We start from the raw sequence: 5,151 nt of genomic DNA, 5'->3' as shown, positions 1-5,151 counted from the left end.
CAACCCTCAAGGTGAGCTTAGACTCCCGCATATCAACAAGAGCTCCAGCAGTGTTTAACAGCGGGCGGCCTAGAATAATTGGTACATCGGGATCTTCTTGCATGTCCAATACTACAAAGTGTATTGGAAAAATGAATTTCCCAATTTTTACTAAAACATCTTCCACAATTCCCTGGGTTGTGTCACTGAACGGTTCGCCATGTGAATAGTCATCCTTGTAGCCTTCAACTTCTGAATTTTCAACTTTTGATAAAATGAATAAGGTATCAAATTAATGCTAGCCCCCCAGAATCGGCTAAAGCATCAACCTTCATGTTGTTACCAAACTCACATGGAAGAGTAAGGCGTCCAAGATCCCCCATCTTCTTAGGTATCTCCCCCAACACAACCCTTGAACCTTGCTCACTTAGAATAACTTTAGAATTCTTCTTTAGTTGCTGCCGAGTGGCTAACAGGTCTTGTAAGAACTTTGCGTATTCTAGAATTTTTGCAATTGACTCAATAAAAGGAGTGTTAATAGGAATACCCTTTATTTGTTGAATAAATTCTAGATGTTCCCTTTCCAGTGGACTGAGATGCGCTCGAGACGGGAATGGTAAAGGTGTTCTATAAACTGAGACAGGCTCAGAAACTTTCTGTTCAGACAAGGGCAACGACGTGGCCCGATAAGTGCCACGCCGTGGTACAAGTGTTTCAGTAGCAATTTCATTTTCAAGCTTTGGCTTTTTTGGCTTTGGATCAAGCTGTTGTGGTTCTTCTTCTAATGCTTCTAGGAACTCAGAGATTGCCTCTTCTTCAGTATGTATGGCCATTACATGAGATTGGGCCTTCGTTTCAGGATTTCTTGGGAACAGCTTTTCATGAACCAAAGTAGTTAGTTGACCAAGTTCCACTTCAAGATTATTAATGGAGGCTTGTTGATTTTTTATTAAAGCTTGTTGTTCTACCATCAATGCATGATGATTCTTTACCAAAGTTCTTTATTCATTAATAGCAGAATCAGTAGCCTCATGTCTCTTTTCTGAAGCTTCCATAAACTTAATTAACATGGTCTCTAGATCGGGTTTCCTCTCAGCTGGTGGCTGCTCCTTTTGGTAGAAGCCTCCGCCTGTTTGCCTATACTTCTCTTCTTTTTTTCTTCTTATATTCTTCACATGGCAGCCACTCTTTCTTTGGTTTCCTCCAGTCTTCATCATACTTGTCCCTACTCGAGTAGCACACTTGAGCTTTTCTATTCCCAAACTCATCTAAATTGCAGTCCTTGGTCGAGTGTGGACCATTACACCGCTCGCAACCAACTCTTATAGCATGAATTGATTGGTCCATTTGGGTTAGCCTCCGGTCCATATTATTTAGCATAGCCATCATAGCTGCTATTTCTTCAGTTTGTGCACTTCCACTGCCTTTGATTCCATCTTGCCTAGGGTTGTGGTACTCACGAGAGTGCTTTACGAATTCTTTAATCAGCTCCTTGAACTCTCTTGGATTTTTCTTTGGCAAAGGTTCTTGAGAATCAAGGAGTTGTCTTGTCATAACATTGACCTCATCATAGAAGCACGACATCTCTTGTTGAACAATAAAACCATGTTGAGGGCAATTTCTGATCAAGCCTTTGTACCGCTCCCATGCTTCGTATAATGACTCCCCCGTCTATTGTTCAAAGTTGACTATTGCCTTCTTGAGTTTAGCTATCTTGGATGGTGGGCAAAACTGGTCAAGAAATTTCTCATGCATTTGAGCCCAAGTGGTGATCGTACCCGGTGGAAGTGATTTTAACCATTCTTTAGCAGCTCCCTTAAAAGTAATGGGAAGCATTCTAAGCAAGATGGTGTTTCTGTTGACATTTAGGACATTGAAGTAATCTGCAATGTCATTGACTTCATCAAGATGCTTAAAAGCATCCTCATGATCCTTCCCATAAAATGGGATATCCTTCAATGCAGTCAAGATGTGCCCCTTCAGCTCGAATGTGGCAGTGGCGGGTATTGCGGGTTGGACTAAACCGGGACCCACATCTTCTCAGATCCGCTTCTTGTAAGCTCCCATGGACATCTCCTCAATGTTTTCCATTTCGTTTCCGGCTCGTTCTCGGGTTCACATGCAAATATTTCAAATTATGGGTCTGAATCGTATTTTGACTCGTGTGGATTAGGGACTAGACCAAGTTCTTCAACTTTGCCCTTATCCTTTGGGATTGAACTGGACTCTCCTGTCTTCTTTCCCGACTTCCTTGAAAATCTTGATTTTAGTTCTTGCAATGGTGTCTTCTTTGGCGTGTGATCTTCCTTCGCGTTCTTGTTCTTATTTTCGTGAAGTGTAGACTCGGGATCTTCAAGTGGTGGCACCAAAGGTGTGTTAGTGCATCTGGTCATGAGCACCTGCAAAAAAAGGATAAAAACGTAAAATTGAACTAAAATAGAAAAATAAACTAAGAACTAAAACAAAAACTAAAATTCTCAAAAACCACGTCGTGGCACTTATCTGGCCACGTCGTGGACTCTGTAGCTGAAAAAAAAAGAAATTAAACCTTGCTGGAAATTAACTTTTTGCAGGTTTTACCCCACAAAAAGGATCGATTAACCTAATGCAAATAAATAAACTAATAAACTAAGTCGTTCCCCGGCAACGGTGCCAAAAAGTTGATGTGCACGGAAGTACCCAATAATTTTAATATTTATAACCTAACAAACTTAGACTAACTATGCACTTATAGGCAGTGTACCTAGTCAGATTACAGTATAGCTTAGGTAAGTCAGGTGTCGATCACAGGGAACGATGTTATTAATTACTTTATTTACTACTAAATTAATCTAATTATTAACAAGCTAAAAGGGTTTTTATCTAATTTTGCAAGTTTAGATGAACTTAATTCTTTAACAAAAACTTAATCAATAAACAAAACACTTCTGTTAGTTCGAATCCACTTTCACTCAATGGTTATACATTAGCTATAACTATTACTGTTGGTGACCAATTAAGAAAGTATTAGTAATTTAGTTCTAAATCTACTAATTATTAATCAATTCATGTAATTTTATTTATGTTCATACAATAATTAACACATAATCAATTATTAAATAAAATTGGAGCCATGAAAATTGATTAATCAAAACACAATTACAGTCATAATATGAGTTCTCTAACACAACTTAATTTAGTTATTCAATTACTAATCTAAGATTGGTTTGATCTTAGCTCCAATAACTAGTGTTCACTATATTATTAGGTATTCAAGTTCATGCAGAATTGTGTTCACTAACTACACAGAACAAGAATTTAAAGCAATCAAATAACTAATCCAATCATGCTAGGTAAAATCAATCAACACAAGCATATCACCAACAATTAAAGTTAAATCTAATGCCTTAAAACATGAGTTCCAGCTTCATCTAGCTAACAGAAGCAGCTAGATTTAGCTGGACATATTAACAGCTAAACAAACGAATACTATAATCCAAAACATGTTAAAGTGTACCAAACTATGAATTAATTTATGTACTTCTACTTCCTTGGTGTTGAAACCAGCTTTCAAATCTTCTTCTCCTCTGAATTTCATCTCCAGGAACCCCTCTAAGCCACCAAAAAGTCCTTTTCTTTGTAATGGCCAAGAGTATATATAGATTCTGAAAAATCTCGTGCCACGTCGTGGTTATCTCTGCCACATCGTGGTTTCCAAGTTATCCGTATCGGGCAAGGACTCCTTCTTCACGTAATCTTATCTTCTAGAATACTCATGCCACGTTGTGGTTGTCTCTGACACGTCGTGGTTTTGGTAAGTTCCGTGGTCTTCTTTACCTTTTGTACTCCAAGCCTCCAATGTTCCATAAACTGTCACTTTGGGTACCTCTCTTCGAAAATGCTTTATTTTGGCTGCAAATAATATTTTATCCGTATAAGTATCACAATTCTATATAAATGACCAAAATATATATATATATATATATATATATATATATATATATATATATATATATATATATATATATATATATATATATATATATATATATATATATATAAATGTACTTAAATTTTGCCTAAAAATAAGAATAAATATGGCAATTTCAAGGGATCAAATAACAAATAATTTAAATTATACAATTAATTTCATAATTATCCATATTTGACCTAATCCAATTTTAACTACAAGATAATTACCAAATAATTCTGATAATCGATATTTATCTTATAAACAAACTATTATTCAAAAGATTTGAAATTATCAATTGTTTTGTTAGGGATAATCATTCAAATACAATAAAATTCGGATTTTATCTTCAAAAAACGGTTTAGGAATTAATCCCATAACAAAACAGCAACAAAATCCCGAAATATCCTCTGCCTGATGCACAGACTAGCCGAGTCAGTCCTTGACTCGCCGAGTCGGGCCAACTCGTCAAGTCCAGATACTGACTCGCCGAGTTGAGTCGGGAAGAGGCAAGAAAAATGATTTTCAGCAATTAAACAGTTAAAGCATCACATACAACAGAAACCAATCAAGTCTTTGATACCACTGATGGGTTTTAGGCATAAGAACAATCCTATGTGCTCATACAAACCCTAATGCTTGGCTCTAGGTTTCTCTAATGTAAATGCAATGGATCCAAGACAACCTTAGATATAACATGTATAATTTGAAATTAACATTATAAGAACAGATTTAAGTGTTTAGCTCTTTCAAATTGCTTGGAATCCTTTGAATCTTCTTGATCTTGAGCTTAGAGTCATAATTGTAACTCCTTTAATGGTTCACAAACCCCACAAGAAAGAAGGCTATTAAGAGAGAGAAGGAAGAACACTAAAAATCGGCCCTAGGGTTTCTCTTGGAGTCAAGAATCCAAATATTGCATCCAAGGGCCTTTATTTATATTGTAGGCAACTAGGGTTTCAGTCTAAACCCTAATGGATAACTTAGCCACCAAGCAGCCCAAGTAACCTTTTGGAATAAGGCCCTTGGAAAAAAATATGATGATCCTTCATCATAATTTTGTTCCCCCTTAGTCCATTAGGTTTCCTAGTCCAAAAATCAACTATCACACATTTGACAGTTTATGCCCCTTTATTTAATTAATCTCTTTTAGTCACCAAATTAATTCCTAATTAATTTATGACTAATACTAATTAAATAAATATGATTTCTCATTTAATATA

The 5,151-nt window shown here is 36.3% G+C and overlaps 1 non-coding gene across 1 annotated transcript; it reads left to right on the top strand.

Moving 5' to 3' along the window:
• The first annotated feature begins 1,579 nt into the window (after positions 1–1,579).
• On the top strand, positions 1,580–1,686 carry LOC111910417 (small nucleolar RNA R71). The gene has a single exon (XR_002856527.1). It is a non-coding gene; the product is annotated as a small nucleolar RNA R71 (small nucleolar RNA).
• The last annotated feature ends 3,465 nt before the right edge of the window (positions 1,687–5,151 follow it).

This window comes from Lactuca sativa, chromosome 5 (genome assembly GCF_002870075.4).
Source record: "Lactuca sativa cultivar Salinas chromosome 5, Lsat_Salinas_v11, whole genome shotgun sequence".
NCBI lineage: Eukaryota > Viridiplantae > Streptophyta > Magnoliopsida > Asterales > Asteraceae > Lactuca > Lactuca sativa.
Note: the sequence above shows the minus strand (reverse complement) of the source record. Positions and strands in the feature narration are given on the sequence as shown.